This window comes from Panulirus ornatus, chromosome 1, assembly GCF_036320965.1.
Source record: "Panulirus ornatus isolate Po-2019 chromosome 1, ASM3632096v1, whole genome shotgun sequence".
Taxonomy (NCBI): Eukaryota; Metazoa; Arthropoda; class Malacostraca; order Decapoda; family Palinuridae; genus Panulirus; species Panulirus ornatus.
Genome location: NC_092224.1, coordinates 61,972,201 through 61,994,242, shown reverse-complemented (window position 1 = coordinate 61,994,242; position 22,042 = coordinate 61,972,201). Strand labels below are relative to the sequence as shown.

At 41.8% G+C, this 22,042-nt stretch overlaps 1 long non-coding RNA gene across 1 annotated transcript in view; it reads left to right on the top strand.

Moving 5' to 3' along the window:
• Nucleotides 1-2,044: 2,044 nt before the first annotated feature.
• LOC139751508 (uncharacterized) overlaps nt 2,045-22,042 on the top strand; it is a 46,947-nt gene continuing 26,949 nt past the window's right edge. Inside the window, exons 1-2 of the long non-coding RNA XR_011713359.1 lie at nt 2,045-2,183; nt 2,564-2,802. This is a non-coding gene — a long non-coding RNA (uncharacterized lncRNA). The remainder of the gene's footprint in view (nt 2,184-2,563; nt 2,803-22,042) is intronic.

Here is a 22,042-nt window from a genome sequence, read left to right as displayed (position 1 = left end):
ACCAACAGCCACACATTAATTATGCTATTCAGATGCCCTGTCGTTGTGTTTGTCCTGCGTCTTTCATAAACTGCATATTATGGAAGACGTCATCCTTGTTTATGGGATTATATGCTAATTCATTCGACCTGTATTCAGCCACTGACATCTTGGCAGTGGTGGTGATATGGTTTCACTCTACGCCCCTACCTCTGATTACACAACACAATAGGCTCGAATTTCAACACTGTACACGAGGGGGGGCACACAACGCTAATGAACACAGGATTGCCACAATATTGTAGCATCAGTTTGTGTGCTGTGTAGCTGTCTGCACAGCACAAAATTTACCTTCTTACTCTCACACACTCCCTACTCCATCGAAAAAAACTCCTCATTACTTCTTGCACACCTCTGTTAACGCTTTTTCCAGATCCACAATGTCATACAAATCCCTCTCTTTCTCTAAGTAATTTTAACACGAATTCTCCGAAGCCATAAATCCCTCTCTTTTTTTTTTTTAAGTAATTCTAACGCGAATTCTCTGAAGTAAACACCTAGTATACCTCTCTACCATCCTGAATCTACATTGTTTCTACCCTGTCTGATCTGTTCAAACCAACTCCCAGTCTAAGCACGACTTTCCAATTACATATTTAATTCTTTGTAACTTGAGCATTAACTCTTGTCTCCTTTACTTTATATAAAGGTACTGTACAGGCATTCCTACGGTCTTCACGTACCGCATCTTGAGCCATGCATACAGTAAATTCCGACTGACCAATGAACAACATAGTCACTCCTTTTTCGGAGAAATCCATGCTTTCTCACGCGCTATGAAAACGCGTCTGTTTTCGAATTGTTTTGCGTCTATTGTCATGCTCGTCTATACTGGGTGCTCGTTGTCCAATTGCACACCTAAGACTACCCAACCTTTCCACTTTCCAACAACAGCCACCACACGCATCCACTCGTATATTCATCAATACATCCATTTTCTCCACACATTCACTCGCCCATCCATATCAGTCTAAACAACAGCCTAACCCTCCACCACTCTAGTCACACGCCGTGCCCACATCACCCGCTCACCCACCAGCCAACCGACCAATATCACCTTTATACAGATTTGAGATACAGAATGCATCCACCCACCAATATCACTCACACACCGACACCACTCTCCACCGTTATGAAAACCACCCGCCTAACCTCAAACCCTCCAACACACCTACACACTCATCTGCTCTCTTGACTCACTTATCTTTCCTTTATAACCATTCATCCCATGTACACGTAAGACGCATCCGCCCACCTAATCCTTCTCAGCTGCCCATTTGAGCCTGTACTCAAACCAAATTCCACTCGTAGGAAACAGATTTCATGCATGAGAAAAAAATGTTTTGTGATCGTTTTACAGATGTTAGATTATCTGTCAGAAACACTAGCCAGTTTTTGAATGTTTTTGCCGTGTCTTTGCTTATTTAGACATATAAGTGCGTCTTGTTGGATTTCATAGCTGTCGCCAATAAGCTGGTACTAAAAGCATGGATGTTAAACATGCTAAACAAAAAAGAAATTGAGATGAATTAACACTGTGCTTCACACTCTATGCAGATGTATTCGATATGTGATTTACCTTTATTCTACATCAGCACAAATAGCCTTCTGTTGATACATAAAATTATGATGCTACATTATAGATTAAACAAGCGGCATGCAATACAGACGCATTCTTTTCAAAATCTTCGCCTTCATTTCAACCCCAGTAACAATGGGTGTGGCGTACGGGCTTCTTCCTGTCCATTCGAGTGCAATGTATGCCAATCATTGTCATATGAAGGGAATTTTTTTTACCTCTGTTCTCCAGACGCTTGGTAGCATACCTTGCATTTTCTAATTATGTTTTCATAGTTTGCTAGCACTCTGTATGGTGTGATTCTATTCATTTCCAACGAGCGGATAGGGCAGTTAGTTGTCAGTTAGACGCAAATGTAAACAAAGGACAGTAGCCAGTAATTCGTCCAACCACAGTGTCTACCTCGAACTCGCAGCCCACCTCACATGGTGACCGTCAGCTGAGCGGGCTGGTGAGGTGCTTCGTATTTGTCGTGAAGCATGAATACAAACTGAATTCAGATGGCGTTCTCATTACAAACACCGCATCCATTATCACCAGAACTCGTGTTCTTTGGATGTCTAAGGTCAGTGAATAATAGTGACTGTTTGAAAGGAATGAAAAACTTTTGAGTGAACATGTTGTGTGACTTTCTTTTCTTCATATCTGCCATATGAGTTTGGTTATGCAACGAAATTAACTTTAGACATTGAGTGGGTTTGTTTTGCGATGAGGGTGTAATGTTTAGAGGACGGAATATCACTTGCGAAGCGTGATTTGGAACTTTATATTTCATTTTAATATTTCAAATACAGTAAGGTGATAGTGGTGCGAAATATGAAGACCAGGGAAAACAGGGTTTATGAATTTTATCGCTGATGAAAACACTAGCGTAAAAATTGACACAACTTATGAAAACCTCACTTTCTCTTCTTTAATAGCCAATTTTTCCTTCATCACTAACAGGTGGTCCGTGGCACTGTCATCGTCCTGCCGATGAAGACGATTTCACTCATTGGCTGGTCTCGTTGTTCCATCATCTCTATCACCTCACACCACACGGCAAGCGTCGGAGCGTCGGCTGAGCTGGATGGTCGCGAAATACGGTACTTTCAACACTTGTTCTGAAGCATCACCACGAACGTCATGTGAACTGTCGTCTCAACGCATCCAATATCACATCTCGCGCCAGGAGGATGTTGAAGGTCAGTGATGTACATTGTTTATCATACAATTAAGCAAATTGAATTAGAAGTTTTCGCACAACTAGATTATATGGCTTTCATTGTTTGTGAGTGGTTCGGTTGTATTCATGTTGAGAAGGAGCCTTCAGTCGTCAGTACCTCCGTCAAGATGAATATCAGTTTCTCTTGGCTTAATATCACTATAGATCACTTGAGCTTCAGTTAGGTCATCTCATGTTACCATTTAAACGCTGTGACATTAACCTCATAAATACTACTCAGGATGACAGAAATTTTGGATAATTTCAGTGAATAATACTGGCGAAAGAATGACGAGTTGTTTCTTTGATATAATGCTCTTGGACAGTCAGAGCCACTGTTAAAGAATTTTTCTCTCTGGGTAAAAGAATCAGTTGAGATCATTTTGTTTCCGTTGTCGTCCATAAGTTGGGGGTGTCCTGTTCAATGTTGTATACATTTGTTCTAGATCTTGCTTCGAATCATTTTGGGTCATAAACTTCAGAATACTTCTAGAATATCGAAATACAGTTCTTTTAGATAGCATTATTAACTTTTTAGTGAAATTGTACATCACAGGAACATGAAAAAGATTAATTGATTGTTAAACATCATACCTTCAGTAATTAGAGTAAATACAGGTGTTAAACGATTGATTAGAAGTTACCATTATGGGTTTGGTTCTGATTCCTTAGAAATGTGATTACTTCATTTTTTTTTTTTTTTGTCCGCCAAAGTCTGAATGGAGAAAGACTGGAGGAAGTGAAGTGTTTTAGATATCTTTAAGTGTGTTTGGCGGCGGGTGGAACCATGGAAGCGAAAGTGAGTCACAGGGTGGGGAAGGGGCGAAAGTTCTGGGAGCGTTGAAAAATGTGTGGAAGGCTAGAACATTATCTCGGAGAGCAAGAATGGGTATGTTTGAAGGAATTGTGGTTCCAACAATGTTTTATGGTTGTTTGGCGTGGGCTATAGATAGGGTTGTGCGAAGGAGGGTGGATGTATTGGAAATGAGATGTTTGAGGACAGTTTGTGGTGTAAAGTGGTTTGATCGAGTAAGTAATGAAAGGGTAAGAGAGATGTGTGATAATAAAAAGAGTGTGGTTGAGAGAGCAGAGTGTGGTAATAAAAAGAGTGTGGTTCACAGAGCAGAAGAGGGTGTTTTGAAATGGTTTGGTCACATGGAGTGAATGAGTGAGGAAAGAATGACAAAGAGGATGCATGTATCAGAGGTGGGGGGAACGAGGAGAAGTGGGAGACCAAATTGGAGGTGGAAGGATGGAGTGAAAAAGATTTTGAGCGATCGGGGCTGAACATGCAGGAGGGTGAAAGGCGTGCAAGGAATAGAGTGAATTGGAACGATGTGGTATATATATATATATATATATATATATATATATATATATATATATATATATATATATATATATATATATAATATATATTATATCCCTGGGGATAGGGGAGAAAGAATACTTCCCACGTATTCCCTGCGTGTTGTAGAAGGCGACTAAAAGGGAAGGGAGCGGGGGGCTGGAAATCCTTCCTTCCCGTTTTTTTTTAATTTTCCAAAAGAAGGAACAGAGAAAGGGGTCAGGTGAGGATATTTACTCTAAGGCTCAGTCCTCTGTTCTTAACGCTACCTCGCTAACGCGGAAAATGGCGAATAGTTTAAAAGAAAAATAAAAGATATATATATATGTGTGTGTGTTTGTGTGTGTGTGTGTGTGTGTGTGTGTGTGTGTGTGTGTGTGTGTGTGTGTGTCTCTCACCACCCCTGACTTTATTTCTAAGATATTTTTTCTAAGATATTTCCAAACCATACGTCCCGTTTACCCTTGAGCTTTGTTTCACAGAGAGCCAGAACATCCAGGATTCTTTTCTCAAATAATACCTGTTTTCCTTCTCTTCTCATCTTGGTTACATCCACACACATTTAGACATCCTAGCCTGAGCCTTCGAGGAGGATGAGCACTCCCTGCTTAGCTCCTTCTGTTTCCTCTTTTAGAACCTGAAATACAAGAAGGTAGGGGGCACTTTCAAGCTTCGGCTCCCGCTTCCTTTAGTCGCCTTCTACGACACGCAGGGAATACGGAGGTAGAATTCTTTATCCCCAACTCAGGGATGATAGATTGAAAATATAGTGAAAATAATTAGCACACACACACACACACACACACACACACACACACACACACACACACACACCTAAGAAACAAATAAACAAACGATGAAAGAAACAGATCAGCTGAAGGAGGCTATTAGAGTAATATGGTCTGAGGTAAAGTCATGAAGCAGTCAAGTTAAGGAACGGGTGATAAGAGAATCCCTTGACCGAGGCAGGGAAGGATAATGCAACACCCCTGAGCAAAAGGTACGCATAAGATAAGATAAGGAAGAAAGACAAGATTGAGATTAATGGTTTACAGGGGAGACAGCATTTCCATTTAGAAGACAGGAGGAGGGGAGCGCCAAAGACATCAGAAGGGTGCAGGAACCCAGGGAATTACAAGACAAAGTAAACATGGAGGAACGTATAATGAGAGAAACCAGTGAAAAGTTTGCAGAAGGAAACAAATTCATTGATCTGGTTTGGTGTGAGGACAATCAGAGTGTCAGGGTCGAGTGCCTACACCTGAAGGATGTACTAAAGAGGATGAGAGACAGAGAAGTGTAAGGGAAATTACTGAAAGAAAACCGCAAGCTAACGAAAACATAATATTTATTTGCTTAGAACAGGTCTCGAGCTTACTCAATGAAATGGTGAGCGTAAACTGGTAAGAAGGAGATCGGGTTATGCTATTCATGAAGGATAGGGTTGAGGAGGAGGAGGAGGAGGATGAAAAAGGCATGGATATAATGAAGACTGTTGGTACGAGCGTTGCGAATAAAGAGGTATATACATCAGTGTGGATGGGGATGTGTTGCAGAGGAGGGAAGGAAAACAGTGGAGAGGTATTAGGTCCGAATTAAAAGGTGGCAGACAGAGAGAAAATTTATCAAGATGTGCGTTAAAAAATGACAGAACGATTGAAGAAAATGGATTATTCAGAGGTAAAAATAGTGAGGCCTAAAAATACTCGGGATTGTGCTAGAAACAAGAAGCACTTATTTTTCCACCACTGTGGAACGAAAAGAGAAAGCAGATTAAGGTCCGTACTGGGGAAAGTTTTGAACCCTTCTGCCTACACTCGAGAATGTTTGCTAAAGATTATGATGTTTTTAGTTTGATTTTGATACTTCAACCTTTTAAATTTGTTGTATTGCTTCTTTTTTTTAGAAATTTCCTGAGATATATTTTTTTCTTTTAACTGTTAATGAATTTTTTTGTTGAGGGGAGAGAAGATCCGAAGTATATGACATGTACAGTTGACACGGCAGATAACTCTTAAGAAATCAGTCAGTCTGTGTTGAGGATCACATAAATAGTATTGAGGAACTGATGAGAAATGACAGAGCTCGTGAATATATGACTCATTAAATAAGAGTGAATTATAGGTATTGACAAGACTACGAAAGGATTTCAGGACACACGTACTCTCTGATGTACAAAGAAAAGAGAGAGAAGGCAAAGGAGGGTGAGGATTACCTCAAATTGTCATTGAAGGCATATAGTTCAAGAGACAGTGATTTGGAAAACGAGTTTTAATGCTGATATGAGCAGAGAAGCTAGAGTGACTGAAAGTAATACTCGAGGAAGCAGTGTAAGGTCAAGAGAAAAGGGCGCAGCTGTGAAAGAAGGTAAACAGCGAACCTTTTGGTCAGTAGCCTCTGGCTGACACAGTAATTGATAATATATGATTAATAACCAAGCGAATATATCATCTTCGAAGAAGATCAGAAGAGCCAAAGAGATTCTTTTAAGAAGATAAGAGGCCAATCAGAATGGCGCAAAAACCTACAAAGTTAAGAAACCCTACTTTTAGGGGACTTGGTTCTGATGAAATATGTTGGAGAACCTTAGAGTCACACGGGGATTAAAAACGGATGGAGATTCAGTTTCGTGAAATATATGCAGGAAAAGCCTTAGCGCCAACATACATAGGAAGTCACTCGCGCTACACCGGCCTTGAAATCAGTAAAGTTACGTGTTGACCACCAATTTGGAAAAGTGATTTCTTAGTATAATTTTCATCATTCAGGCCAAAGAACTCTTTCTCCAGAGGCTTCTGCACCTTCAATCCTGCCCTCAGTAAGTAGCAGGGAAAGTACGGACTTCTTTGAAGTGATAAGTTGTTTGACGAGATGATACTCCGATGATGCTGTCTCTCCCAAGGTGACTCGTCACTTGCGGCATAACCACAAGCTGGCAGAGTCCGATAGCGCCAGTTTCTTAGTAATCGAGAAGGATTGCATAGTGAAAGTGGATAAAGGGAGGACATGACCCAAAATGGGGGCAAGTAATGAGAAAGGAAGCTATTAGTTTTTAAGAAACCTAACCTTTAGGTGGGAGAGAAAGAGATCAGGAGGCTGGATTCCAAAACTAGAGAAATAGAATTACAATAAAACAAATTTGTCAGACGTACAACGAGGTATATATCGAGAGGTGGTTGTCAGTCGTATGGGAGAGAGAGAGAGAGAGAGAGAGAGAGAGAGAGAGAGAGAGAGAGAGAGAGAGAGAGAGAGAGAGAGAGTACAGTAGTAATGGTTTGATAAGAGAAGCATAATAACAAGGGAACACAGATACAGACAGACATCATGGAAGAAATTAAAGGAGACCTCGAAGTCCGGCTGCATGCCAGAGATGCTAAGGGTCAGAAATTACAACATCGAGACGTAAATGGAGGAATTTGTGAAAGAAGAAAAACTGGCAATTCCAGGTTGTACTATTACGCAATTTTGTAAATCTATGTTGAAAAACCGAGTTAGAAAAAATAGATAGATAAACGATCTCAGAAAGAAGAGCTGTAGACAGAAATAAGAACGTATGTGAAGAATTGAACTCAATGTTTCACGGGATATTAATTCTCAGAGATTTGGAGTTGCCATAAATAGAAGCGAGGAAGGGGAAGATTCCCCAAATGAGGGGTAAATAGATGACGAACAAACTATGTGGAGGGCTATGAGGAAGCATTTCTTGAGTAAAGTGAGTTGTCGAAAGGGGACATACACTGAGCGAAGAAGTAGCTGAAGTAGTAAGAAACTCTAAAGTCTGTATGATAAAACGAACAGGAAATCGAGCCTCCTCAGAGTCAAGCTTGCTCCTTTTAAGTGTAAGAAGTAACACATACACATACGTATGTACACAAACAGTGGACAGTGAACAGTTCTTCGAGAGAAATAGGGATAGAGCAAGAAGAGCACGTAAATGATATTAAGCAAGAAGCTTGTTAAAAAATAATGGAAAGGAGGCCTTTTATAATGTAAGAGTAGTGGATGAATAGAACAGAATGACTGAAGACACAGGTAATGCAGACATCATACATGATTTTAAGATGCATGATAGTAGAGAATGTTCAAGAGATGCCGAGGGGGGACAGACACGGGTCAAGCTTCCTTCCCATGTGGTACAAATAAGTAATCTTTACATGTCAGTCAGTCAGTCAGGTCCAGAACCATATGCTTCTAGTTGCACTGATGATGACAGAAGACTGTGTTATGCTTGAACCTGACAAGATTGGTTTGGTATGAAGAACTTTGAAATCATACCATCTCGATATGTGTAGTACGGGCCGCTCATGGTGCCGCTCATGGTGTGGTCGCTGAAGGCAAAGGGACGTGGAAAATGTGTTCCCGGGCTGCCCATGGTACGGTCGGTCACCGACTTATGATGGCACCTGATCATAGATGGATCCTGTTTAGGAGCAAAATTAATTTGCTTAATTAACCCGCGAATTCGAACTAAAATATTCATGACTTCATAAAGCGAAAATTATGCGCTGTCGTTATTCTTTTTTTTATTTTACTTCAGATACATCCGATGTTTTGAAAAGAACAGGATGATTCATTTATTTCTGTAGTCCATCGTGTTAGCGTTTAAAACCTAGGATGGGAGCCAAGACATTTGTGTGTGTGTGTGTGTGTGTGTGTGTGTGTGTGTGTGTGTGTGTGTGTTACCAACTCCTCCTGATCAAAGTTACATCGCGAATGAAAAGCCACATCTGGCGAGGCTGTATTACAGAGAGTTCAGTCTCGTCAAAAAAAAAAAAATCTCGATCCAGAGGAGCTCACATTTCACTGCTGCTGGAAGTAGCGCAGCCTTAGGTTGCATGAGCCTCTAGGAAGAGGTCCTTTCTAACACCAGGGCTTCCACGGCGAGTGTGCAAACAGACGGAGAGAGAGGACCACCATTCTATAGTATCAATATATAACTTCCATTAGCCATATCTATAGTGAGAATGTGGCTCGTCTTGCGAGTTATCTTTGACGCCTGAAGACGATGTTAAAGATTTTTCGGGTGGTGGATGTAACTTGCCTCAACACTCCTTAACGAACCTGACAGTTAGTAGGCCAAAAGCCCAATGAATCAACCAACTGCACATGTGACTTTAGTGCTTCAGTATTTGGGTTGTCAGCACATGGTCTAATTACAGAATCTGGCATTATCGTCTCAGTTGAAGAGACTCTCTGACGACGATGCTACCATCTTCCGAACAGCCCATTCAGAGGAATCCACAGGCTTGACTTCACTTCGTCACCTACTGACATTCTCTGTTCCTCCTCCTACTTACTTCCCGGTCACGTTTTCCCTCCCATCAGCTTTTCTCTGATCTGTCTGCTTCGCGATTGTCATTAACGGGAACTAAAGACCGCTTCTTCGTTTTTGTCCACGCAGCTCATGGTGTGGTCACTGATGGCAAAGAGACGTGGAAAATGTGTGTGCCCGGGCTGCCCATGGTGTGGTCGGTCACCGACTTATTATGACACCTGATCATAGATGGATCCTGTTTGGGAGCAAAATTAATTTGCTTAATTAACCCGCGAATTCGAACTAAAATATTCATGACTTCATAAAGCGAAAATTATGCGCTGTCGTTATTCTTTTTTATTTTACTTCAGATACATCCGATGTTTTGAAAAGAAAAGTATGATTTATTTATTTCTGTAGTTCATCGTGTTAGGGTTTTAAACCTAGGATGGGAGCCGAGACTTTTGTGTGTGTGTGTGTGTGTGTGTGTGTGGGTCAGAATCCTTTGATCTCACTGTTGAGATGTCCTCTTTCTTACCTCCACACGTTGCACCTTTCACACCCCTCTCACTCTTACTTCAGCCTTTACCTCGTTCCCTTGCTCTTACATTCCTCTCTTTGGTGGTGTTCATTTTGCTCTCTCTCTCTCTCTCTCTCTCTCTCTCTCTCTCTCTCTCTCTCTCTCTCTCTCTCTCTCTCTCTCTCTCTCTCTCAACATCCTCCTCAGCCACTTTCGTCACTTCACCTTCACTGGTAATGCACCTCTCCATCCCTTTTTTGGCCTCTCCCATCTTCTCCTATCCCCTCCATTGTTTTTTTTCTCTCTTTCCCCCTCAACAACAACCCTCCCCCCCCCCACCTTAAGTGTTCTCCATCACCTCTTTTACCCACCTCCTCAAGGGCGCAGAACCCCCCCCCCACACACACACACACACCCACTGCGTGTCATGTTGACTGATTTCCGCAGGGGGGCTCCAGCCACTGCCGCGCCGTTACTAATGTGAACTCGTCCAGGAAATGAGAGGGTCATAGGATCTCCCGCCTTTCCTCCCTTCAGTCAGTATTCTGGTGGATGGATTGCAGACGCCAGTATATCAGAAAAATAAAAAAAGGCTTTAGTAAGAACCTCATATAAATGACGCAAAACATATGATTCAGTTCATGTAGATTATCATTACTATTACGTTTTTTTTTTTTCACAAAAGACACATTTCTTTTCTCTCATCCGTGTTTAAGAATTACAACTGAGAGCGGAGAACTCTGAAGTAAAACTCCGAGGTTCGACCCCACTCTTCGATGCCACCGACAAAAAAAAAGTAGAATGAATTCTAAACCGAAGCTTCACCAGATGATTCGGGGGGGGAAACTGGTACAGAGGGATGAGGTACGCAGTGTGAGGAGTGTAGGGTTGAGGTACGCAGTGCGAGGAACAGAGGGATGAGGTACGCAGTGTGAGGAACATAGGAATGAGGTACTCAGTGAGTAACACAAGGATGAGGTACGTAGTGTAAGGAACAGAGGGATGAGGTACGCAGTGAGGAACACAGGGATGAGGTACGCAGTGTAAGGAACAGAGGGATGAGGTACGCAGTGTGAGGAGTGTCGGGATGAGGTACGCAGTGTGAGGAGTGTCGGGATAAGGTACGCAGTGCAAGATGAGGTACACGATGCGAAGAGTATAGGGATGAGGTACGCGATGCGAGGTCTCGTAGCGCCGAAACTTGCAGCATCATGCATCTGTTATATAGAGGTAATTACGTGTGGGTTAATCATTAGATCCCACATTGGATTATAGCCTCTGTATACTGACGCAACGTGGCGAACGCTCATACTCCCACGAGCAGTCTCTCATCGACCTACAACCGTGCTTTGTCAATATATATATATATATATATATATATATATATATATATATATATATCTATATATATATATATATATATATATATATATATATATATATATATATATATTCTCCGCAAGCATCTCATTTCTAGCACATACACCTTCCTCCGCACATCATCAATATCCCATACCTCGGATCCATATAACATTGTTGAAGCTACTTTACGTTTAAATGCATCCATTGTCCCTTCCCAGATAACCTCTCATTCCACACACACTTCAATGCACCCAGAACCTTCGCCCTTCACCCGCCGTCTCAGTCAACTCGCTTCCGCCTGCATGATTCCATTTGCCGCCATGGCCACTCCCAGATATCTAAAACAGTTCACTTCTTACAATTAATCGATATTCATACTCACACCCCATCTATCTCTCCACCTACCTTGGTAAATCTTATAACTGTGCTTTTATTCACGTTTACTGTCAACCTCCTTACACACGATTTTATCGATTTCGTTACCATCTTCTACGGTTTCTCATTCCAATCTGCCATTATAGAAGAACAAATAACTCACTTCTCAAAACCCTGTATACCCTACAGATTGCATACTCGCCACACTCTCTAAAACATCTGCATTTACCTCTTTCACCGACCCATCCATAAACAAATCAAACAGCCATACACCCCTACCGCAGACCAACCTTCACTTGGAACCATTCACTCTTCCCTCTTCCTAATTGTACACATGCCTTACGCTCTTGATGAAAACTTTCACTACTTCCTGCAGCTTTCTTCGAACAACATATATTCTTGAAATATATCTCACACATTCTTTAAAGCAAACGTCTGATCCACACTGTTCCTCCCCTATTTGATGCTCTGTACTTGCCTTCATATTTCATTCATCCCTCTCTCATACAATTTACCAAGGACACTCAACAACTGTATACTTCTGTAGTCTGAACACTCACGGTTATTCCCCTTGCTCTTATACAGTGGCTCTATACATGCATTCTTCCACTCTTCATGCACCTCACTATGATCCATATACATTGAAAATCCTAACAGACATCTAACAACACAGTCTCCCCGTTTCTTAAGAAATTCAGTTATGGTGCCATCAACTCCTCCACCTTGCAGCATTTCATCTTAACGCAAGGTTTTCGCAACCTCTTCTTTCTTCACCAAACCACTCTTCTTGACACACCCACTTTGCATACCATTCATACCCAAACTCCCTATATCTGCCACCGTATCATCAAATCCATTCAACAGTCTGTCTTAATATTCACTCCTTATCCTCCTCACTTCATCATTATCTACTATCACTTGTGTTCCCATTTGTTCTCTTGTTTTTATTTTTCACACTATTAACCTTCTTCCAAAACATCATCATGCTCTCTCTAAAGTTCGCTGATACTTGCCCAACCCAATTCTAACTTGCCTTCTTTTTCAATCCCTGCACCTTCCTTTTTATCCCCTGCCACTTTCTGTTACGTTTCTCCCAGTCACTTGCACTCCTTCTCTGTAAGTATCCCCCATATACCTTTCTTTTCTCGTTCACAAGCAACATTACTTCATCCTACCACCCTTTACCTTTTCCAATCTACCCACCTCTCACATTATACATGCCACATGCATTTCGTGACAAGCTAGCACTGCTTCCTTAAATACCTCCCATTCTTCACCCACTCCCTTAGCTGCACTTACCATCACGTTTTGCCTGATATCACTTCACACAGGTTTCTTATCTAAACTCGCTTTCTCTCTCCACTGTATTCTCACCCATAAAATGTTTCCTCTTTTCCTAAAACCTTCACAAGTTCCTCTCTTTAGCCTTCAACAGTTAATGATCTGACATTTGACCAGTTGCCCCTCTCAGCACATTCACATCCCAAAGTCTCTCTTTTGCATGCATGTAATCCAGCAATGTCCGCCAAACGTTTCTCTTACTTGAATACGTATAATTTTGTATCATTCTTTTTAAATCAGGTATTTCCTCTCACCAGTCTTGTTCCCCAACACAGTTCCACAAGCTTTTCACTTTTTCCATTTGTAATACTGGATACCCATGCCCCTTAGTTATACCCTCAACTGTCATGTTATTTATCTTTCCATTTAGATCACTCATCATAGGAAACCCAGTCTCTTGCATGAAAACGACTGACACACTCACTCAGCTGCTCTTAAACCACTTGCCTCCCATTATCTTTCTTTTATGGTCAGGTGCATAAGTACTAATCACCCATATCTTGCAATCACTTTCATATTTACCCACATCAGTCTAGAGCTCACTTCCTTACACTGTCACACACTCCCATAACTCCTACCTCTGCAGTAGTGCTACCTCTTCCTTGGCTCTTGCCATAGCATCAACCCATAACTTTACTCTTAAGACATTTCCAAACCATTCTTCCACTTTACCCTTCAACTTTGTTTCATTCAAACAGAGAACATTCAGGCTTCTCTCCTCAAGCATACTACCTATCTCTCCTTTCTTCTCATCTTGGTCACATCCACGCATATTTAGATTCACTAGCCTGAACCTTCGAGGAAGATGAGCACTCTCCGCTTGGCTTCTTCCTCTGTTCCCTCTTTTCGAAATTGAAAGTCACCAGCTTACAGTTCCTCTCTGTGCTGTGGATGATCGGAGTCTACCTTGGGGCTTGTTCGATTTTGACTGCTTTTCTCTCTTTATTCTCCATATTCTTTAAAAGCCAGTTATCATTTTAACACTGTGTAACACAATTTTTTTCCCTGGTTAGTAAGTGTTATTTCCTAATTGTTTATACGCAAAAGGTGGAGAAAAGGCTAATATTCCCTTCAAACTTTGTTTTTGTGACCGTGACAGTGATATTTTGAAGTATATCTATTTCCAATTGGACAACTGGCGAATTTGCATACTTTTATTCAGAGAGTCATAAATGCAACAACATAAGAATCAAATTTGATCAAAAGTGATAACAAAAGATTTAGAAGTGAGTAGTTTTTCGAGATTTACAATTGTACTGTAAATTACTTTTATGAATAAGACTCCAAATATATTCTCCCATCATGTTCTCGTTATGTTTTCCATGATAGCGGCGATCAAAGTCCAGTTATACCCTGGTTGGAAGCGCTCGCCTTGCTCCTCCGAATACGTTTACATGTTCCCCTTGAATTTATCAAGATGAACGTCAAGGATATGAACTCTGAGGGACATCCTGCAGCCCAATTTACCGTAGTTCTTCACCATAGTCTCAACCCAACTCTAGATAGTTTTCAATCTCGTGATTGCCCAGGAAGCCCCGAACTACTGCCACACAGCTGCATCAAGCTGCTCTCTCCTTCCTAGTGAGCTTCTTGGGTAATTCCTTGCACTCCAGGATCTTCTTTATCTGTGGTCGGACGAAGACACCGGGTTTGACCTTTGCCTCGGACGGTTTAGGGAAAAAGTCATGAAGGTACTTGAAGGCTGCAGACTCCTTATCTAGAGCTGTGACAAATTGTTTCATAAGGCTTAATTTTATGTGCAGTGGTGGCATCAACACCTTCCGGGGGTCCATCAGTCATCAATGGCTCCCACTTGACGTTGTTCATCTCCACAGAGAATTTGGTCCCCTGTGGCCAGTCTTACGTGTGGTAGTGCGCCGCGGTGTCTTTGCTGTCCCAAAGGCAAAGATAGCAGGGAAACTTGGTGAATCCGCCTTGGAGACTCATCATGAATGCCACCATTTTGAAGTGTTCAATAACCTCCCAGGCGTCTAAGGTCTTGTAACTGTTTTATTCTTATTTGAGGTGAACCAGAGGAAGAAACAAGTACCAATTCTCGTTATGGGGCAGCACGGCTTTGAGGCTCCTGTATGAGCTGTCAATAAAGAGACGGCACTCGTTCCTGTTACAGACTGGTTACATTGCAGCAGAAGCAGAGCCCATCTTGACGGGTGAAGAATATGGAAAAACCTAAACGACGCTTCCTCTGATCTGCGATTTGCACCTTTTTATCCAACAAGTTCCACTGCTTGAGCCAAGACGTGAAAAGCTTGGAAGTGGAGTTTGTGAGACCAAGATGTCTGATAGAATCGTTGAGGTCTTTTTGATTGGGGTGGTATGGGTTTCCCTCCTCAGCTGCATCTCTGAATTTGTAATCTGGCTCTACAACGGTTTCCTTCCCCCCTCTGATTACTTTTATATTACTGGAAACTTCTAGAATGTTCTATATTAGCTACTCAGCACTGAATCTATCTGGAATGTTCTGAAAAATAAGTAAATTTCAAGATATTACTGTCCTGACCACAAAAGCAAAGTTTCAAGGGATTGATAGCTATTTTCTATATTCTTCTGACATGATCAATTAGAAAATAGCACTTGTTACCTAGGCACAAAAAGAAAATGAAAATTTGTTTCGCATATTTTCCTTGGCTTGTTTTCTTTCATTCTTATTTTTACGTCATCCTCCTTCTTTCCTCTTATCTGTATTACACCTTATTTCCTCTTTATGAACCACTTGGCTTCTCCTAGTCTTCCCTCTTCCTATCTCTTGACCATCCATTTCAACTTTATATTTTCAAAGCTGGTCCTTCTTTATCATTCGCCCCTTTTTCACCATATTCTATCTTTATTTTCTTTCTTTGCATCGATTGATTTTCCATTGTTGTCTCCATCTTAGCTCCTCTTGATGTCTCATCCTGTAATTAACTTTGCCATTAATTCCTTTTTATCTGTAATTGGTTTCCGTTTTGCTAGTGTTTATCTTCTGTCTTGACCTTGAACGTAGATCCTGTTTATCTTACATTTTGGCTCATCCTTCCCACCTTAGCCTCCACCTTAGTTCTTCTACATATTCTCATCTTGGTACCTTTCCATCCTCTAGTTTGGTTCCTATTCCTTTACACTTTGGTTCCTCTCTGTCTCTTGCTTTAACCTCCATCTTAGTTTGACATGATCTTCTACCTTTATTCCCCTTTACCTTCCGAGTTGGCTCCACTTTATCATCCAACATGTGTTTCTTAGCCATCCACTTTATCTTTCAACGTGACTTCCCGTTATCCTCCCATTTATCATCCAGTTAGGCTCTTCTTTATTTTTTTCTATCCTCCATTTCCTTCCCTTTTGTATGCTTCTGTTGGTAGCTCGTCTTCTCTTTCACCCTGGTTCTTTTCTGCTCCTTCATCTAACACCTTGGCCCTCAATGGACGGGCCCAAGAGACTGAGTCAGGTCAGACACGGAGAGTCAAGTCGCTGGAGTCAGCCTTAAGCCCCCAGTAAAGCCTCTTCACCCGACACAGATAATCCCCACGGGTACCGACAGTCTTAATGACACTTCGGTCACAACCTCTGCAGTCGTCAGAAAATGTTCGGGGGGGTCTTTTGGCTACATACAGGAATCCCCCAGACCATTTTTATGAATCCAGTCGCTATATTCAGGAATTTCCAAGCCATGTTTTGAAGTCTGGCGACTAAACTTAGGCCTCCGTGTCAACAAGGTTTATACAGCAGTCAGCCAGGGAAGTAGTACCTCCCTGACTTACAAGTGATCAGGCAATGCTCAGAACCATCTTTCATCCTCCGGGTAAGATCTGCTGGTCTTATTCTACACTACTTCCAGAAGTCTGTAAACCATTATTGTAATAGACGATATTCAAAAGTTTTTAGACAAAATTATGGAGTCTTTAGGCAGCATTCAGAAGTTTGTAACAACATTGAAGGTTATAGGCTACCTAATGAAGTCTGTGGACCACATCCAGATATTTCTCGACCAAATTTAAGAGTCTGTATTCCATCCAGCCGGTCGAGAAAGTTCTGTCATGCTGACCTACTCAAGTGATGTCCGGAACCCTCTTACAACCTCCGTGTCATCCGCAGCCACCCAGGCAAGTACTACCGTGCTGACATAAAGTGATGAATCTATACAGGGAACCGTCTTACGCTCCGTGTCGGTAGGACGTAGACAGTAGCCGCCTCGACTTAGAAGACCTGTAGTGGTGCATGGAACTGATAACCTCATTGTCAATAGGCTGTAGATAGCATTCGGTCAGAGAAGCACTACCGCCCTCAACTTAGGAGTGCTAAATTGATACTCAGAACCATCTTACACCAACCGTGTCAGAAATGCTGATCTTGTTTCCCGTCTTATTAAAAGTGATCATTTCCTTACGTGCACCATCCACTGTCTTCACCTCTTTTTTTTTTTTTTTCCTCGTGTCTTATTTTGCTTTCTCGACCATCTCCAGAAGTCACTGGTTCACCTTCAGGAGTCTCTAGTTCATCTTTAGAAGCCAGAGGCCGCTGTTTGGAATATCTGTTCCACCTTCAGAGTTCTATCATCACTTCCAGCAGTCTCTCGACGCAGTTTGGAAATCTACAGACTACAGGTAGTCAGAGTAACAAATATAATGGAAATGATAATGATGATAATGAGAAAAATAAGAACAATGAATAATAATTTTTTTTACTCGTTCGCTGTTTCCTGCGTTATTAAAGTAGAGCCTGGAATGCGCGAAGAGATGGCCCCATTCGTTCAGATCCATTCTCCTGGTGGCATATATAATGCACCTAAACCACCACCAGGGCCCACAGCCCTTCCCATGGTTTTCCCCGGCCGTTTCACGTGCCCTTGTTCGGGCCAAAGACAGCATGACGCCCCGCATGCAACATCACTCTAATTCAGTCTATCCCATGCGCGCCTTGCACCCTCCTGTATGCTCAGGCCACGAACACTTGAAACCTTTTCCGCTTCATCCTTCCAGTTCCAACTCGGTGTTCCCACTCTCCTTGTCTTCTTCATTATTGACACGTTTATCCTCTTTGCACATCTATCCTTACCCATTTTCTCCATATGTCCAAACCATTTCAGCACATCCTCTTTAGCTCTTTCAACCATACATCTCTTATTACCACACTTCTCTCTCACCCTGTCATTTCTAACCCGATCGGCCCTCCTCACACAACATTTTGTACTCAAGCTTTTCATATCTGACACATTCATTCCCTTCCCTACATACTCATCTATAGCCCATGCCTCGCATCCATACAAGACCGTAGGGACTGATGTACCTTGAAACATGCCCATCTCTTGTTTTCAAACAGCGACCTCTTTTTCCACGAATTCTTCAATGCTCCCAGGACCTTGGTCCCCATTCCCCACCCAGTGACTCACTGCTGCTCCCGTGGTTCCATTCGCTGCCATGTCTTCTCTTAGGTATCTAAAACAATTAACTTCCTCCAAGCTTTTTTTTTTTCGTTTAAACTCAAAACTCATCTAACTTGTTTCTCCATTGCTAAACCTATTAACCTTGCTTTCGTTCATATTTATTCTCTGTTTTGTCCTTTCATACACTCCCAAACGATATCTGCAGTTTCTTACTCAAATCAGCCACGAGCGCCTTGTCATCACCAAGCAACAATTGACTCACTTCCTAAAAACATCCACCCTTGCCAGACAGCAGACCTACGACTCTCCTAAAAACTCTTACATTCACACCATTCCGTCCGTAAATAGATTAAACAGCCATGGTGACCCCACCCACCCTTGTTACAGACGTACCTTCACTTCGAACGATTCACCCTCCCTTCTGTTTACTCTCTCTCACGTCCTTTAACGTCTGAATGAAATTTCACTGCTTTGTGGTAGCTTACCCTACGCTACATATATTCGTGACACATTCCATGAGGCACCCCCATCAACCCTATCATATGCTCTTTCTAGATCCAGAAATGTCACATGCAGATCCTTCTCTTTCTCTAAGTATGTCTCATACACATTCTTCCAAGCAGACACCAGAACCACACACCCTCTAACACTCCTGAAACCGAATTATTGCTCCCCATTGTTCTGATGTCTAATGTATGCCACCTCGCTCTCATTTACCATCCTTCCTTACAACTTACAGAATACACCCAACAAATATATACTTCTGTGATTCGAACATTCATTCTATACCCATCACCTTTACATATTCCATGACAAATCTAAATGCCCCGTTACGCTATGAGCATAACCCATCGTTACAACATAACACTCAGTTTCAATAATATCCCAAGAGTTTTAGCGAATCACCATAAAGAAGACACCGAGCATTTACTAATCAATTTCCCTGAGCTCTCTGCACGCAGAGGCGCAGACAACATTTAATGACCCGTGGTCCCGATCAGTGGACGTGGCCAGCTTCATGTGTGCTACAGGAACCCACTAAGGATAAAAGGGATTCCTGTAGCAGAAGGTTCATATATATGTATATATATATATATATATATATATATATATATATATATATATATATATATATATATATATATATTATGCTTAGTTGCTGTCTCCCGCGTTAGCGAGGTAACGCAAGGAAACAGACGAAAGAATGGCCCAACCCACCACCCTCATACACATGTATATACATAAACGCCCACACACGCACATATACATACCTAAACCTTCCAACGTATGCATACATATACATACACAGACATATACATATATACACATGTACATATTCAAACTTGCTGCCTTCATCCATTCTCGTCGCTACCCCACCACACATGAAATACCCCCCCCCCTCCGCGCGCGCGCGATGTAGCACTAGGAAAAGAAAACAAAGGCCACATTCGTTCACATTCAGTCTCTAGCTGTCATGTATAATGCACCGAAACCACAGCTCCCTTTCCACATCCAGGTACCACAAAACTTTCCATGGTTTACCCTAGACGCTTCGCATGCCCTGGTTCAATCCATTGACAGCACGTCGACTCCGATATACCATATCGTTCCAATTTACTCTATTCCTTGCACGCCTTTCACCCTCTTGTATGTTCAGGCCCCGATCGCTCAAAATTTTTTTCACTCCATCCTTCCACCTCCAGTTTGGGCTCCCGCTTTTCCTAGTTCCCTGTACCTGTGACGCATATATCTTCTCTGTCAATCTTTCCTTACTCACTCTCTCCATGTGACCAAACCATTTCAATTCTACCTCTTCTGCTCTCTCAACTACACTCTTTTTATTACCACACATCTCTCTCGCCCCTTTCATTACTTACTCGATCAAATCACCTCGCACCACATATTGTCCTCATACATTTCATTTCCAACACATCCACCCTCCTTCGCACAAACCTCTCTATGGCCCATGTCTCGCAACCATATAACATTGTTGGAACCACCATTCCCTCAAACATACCCATTTTTGCTCTCCACACATTTTTCAATGCTCCTAGAACCTTCGCCCCCTACCCCACCACCCTGTGACTCACTTCCTCTTCCATGGTTCCATCCGCTGCTAAATCCACTCCCAGATATCTAAAACGCTTCACTTCCTCCAGCTTTTCTGGATTCAAACTTACCTCCCAGTTTCCTTGTCTCTCAACCCTATTGATGTTAATAACCTTGCTCTTATTCACATTTACTCTCACCTTTCTTATTTCACACACTTTTCTAAAATTAGGCACCAACTTCCGCAGTTTCTCACCCGAATCAGCCGCCAGCGTTGTGTCATAAGCGAACAACTGACTCACTTCCCAAGCCCTCTCATCCACAACATACTCATACTCGTCCCTCTCTCCAAAACTCTTGCATTCTCCTCCCTAACAACCCCATCTATAAACAAACTAAACCACCATGGAGATATCACATACCCCTGCCGCAAACCGACATTCACTGGGAACCAATGACTTTCCTCTTTTCCCTACTTGTACACATGCCTTACATTCTTAGTAAAAACTTTTCACTTCTAGCGACTTATCTCCCACACCATATACTCTTAATACCTTTCACGAAGCTTCTCTATCAACCCTATCATTTGCCTTCTCCAGATCCATAAATGCTACATACAAATCCATCCGTTTTTCTAAGTATTTCTCACATACATTCTTCAAAGCAAATGCCAAATCTACACATCCTCTATCACTTATGAAACCACACTGCTCTTCCCAATCTGATGCTCTGTAAATCCCTTCACCCTCTCAATCAATACTCTCCCATATAATTTCCCAAGAAAATTCAACAAACTTATACCTCTGAAATTTGAACACTCACCTTTATCCCCTTTGCCTTTTTACAATGGCACTATACATGCATTCCGCCAATCCTAAGGCACTTCACCATGAACCATACATACATTAAAAATCCTTACCAACCAGTCAACAACCCACCTTTTTTAATAAGTTTCACTGCAATATCATCCAAACCCGCTGCCTTGCCGGCTCTCATGTTCCACACAGTTTTCAGTACCTCTTGTCTGTTTTCCAAACAATTCTCCCTGACCCTTTCACTTCGCACACCACCTCGACCAAAAGACCTTATATCTGCCGCTCTATCATCAAACACATTCGCCAAACCTTCAGATACTCACTCCATCTTCTCACTTCACCGCTACTTGTTATCACCTCCCCATTTGCCCCCTTTAACGATGTTCCCATTTGTTCTCTTGTGTTACGCACTTTATTTACCTCTTTCCAAAATATCTTTTTATTCCCCTAAAATTCAACGATACTCACTCACCACAACTCTCATTTGTAGATTGATATAGGTAAAACTGAAAGTGGATGGCGAGAGATGGATGATTATTGGTTCCTATGCACCTGCTCATGAAAAGACATATCATGAGAGGCAGGTGTTTTGGGAGCAGCTGAGTGAGTGTGTTAGCCGCTTTGATGCACGAGACCGGGTTATAGTGATGTGTGATTTGAATGCAAAGGTGAGTAATGTGACAGTTGAGGGTATAATATGTGTACATGGGGTGTTCAGTGTTGTAAAATGGAAATATATATATATATATATATATATATATATATATATATATATA